We start from the raw sequence: 1,243 nt of genomic DNA on the forward strand, positions 1-1,243 counted from the left end.
TAATAAAAAAAAAAAAATTTTTTTTTAGAAAAGGGGTCTCACTATATTGCTCAGGCTGGTCTTGAACTACTGGGCTCAAGCAATCTTCCTGCCTTGGCCTCCCAAAGAGCTGAGATTACAGGCATGAGCCACTATGTCCAGCCTTTTTTTCTTTAAATTGACAAGCTATTCCTAAATTTTATATGGAAGTGGCTGCCTAAGGATTGATCGCCATCATGAATGACACAGTAACTACTTGAAGCAGGAAGTTTATGACCAGCCAACTCCTTGAGATGAACAAATCGTCATTGATGTCCTTCACCCTGGAAAGTTATCAGTACCCAACACAGAAATTTGGGAGATGAACAAACGGTCATTGATGTCCTTCACCCTGGAAAGTTATCAGTACCCAACACAGAAATTTGGGAAAAACTATCCAAAATGTACAAGACCACACTGGATGTCAGTTACTTGGGAGGCTGAGGCATGGGAATCACTTGAACCCAGGAGGTGGAGGTTGCAGTGAGCCAAGATCACACCACTGCACTCCAGCCTGGGCGACAGAGTGAGACTCTGTCTCAAAATAAAAAAGATGCTGAACATCATAAGTCATCAGAAAAATGCAAATTAAAACCAAAATGAGATACCACTACACACTTACTAGAATGGCTAAGACAAAAAAGATTGACCAAGTGAACAAGTGTTGACCAGCATATGGAGAAACTTATATATTGCTGGTGGGAATGTATTTGGATTCAGAACTCATTTTGGTGGTGGCAAGACAACTGGCTTTGACATGATTTATGATTCCTTGGATTATGCAGAGAAAAATGAAGCCAAACATAGACTTGCAAGACATGGCTTGGATGAGAAGGAAAAGACCTCAAAAAGAACACAAGAACAGAACCAAGAAAGTCAGGAGGACTGCAAAAGCCAATGGTGGTGCTGGCGAAGAGCCAAAGGAATAAAGATGCTGCAATGACATTACCTGCAGCCACTGTGTGGGCTTTTCAAAAGAAGATTAATAAGCTAATAACTTTCATGTGGCAAAAAAGTTTATATGAAAGTGCAAAGAATCCAGAATAGCGAAACAATTTTGATAAAAGAAAAAGTTGAAGGATTTACCTGATTCTAAAACTTACTACAATGCTACGGTAATCAAGAAAGTGTTATAAAGACAGAACAATAGATATTTAGATAAATGGAAGACTAGAAAGTCCAGTAGCAGACCTTCACACTTTTGTTGTTGTTGTTGTTGTTGTTG

The 1,243-nt window shown here is 39.3% G+C and overlaps 1 pseudogene; it reads left to right on the plus strand.

Moving 5' to 3' along the window:
• The first annotated feature begins 215 nt into the window (after positions 1–215).
• Positions 216–947, plus strand: LOC116457780 (small ribosomal subunit protein eS24-like; annotated as a pseudogene).
• Positions 948–1,243: the final 296 nt, after the last annotated feature.

Source organism: Hylobates moloch, unplaced genomic scaffold (genome assembly GCF_009828535.3).
Source record: "Hylobates moloch isolate HMO894 unplaced genomic scaffold, HMol_V3 SCAFFOLD_18, whole genome shotgun sequence".
Lineage (NCBI taxonomy): Eukaryota > Metazoa > Chordata > Mammalia > Primates > Hylobatidae > Hylobates > Hylobates moloch.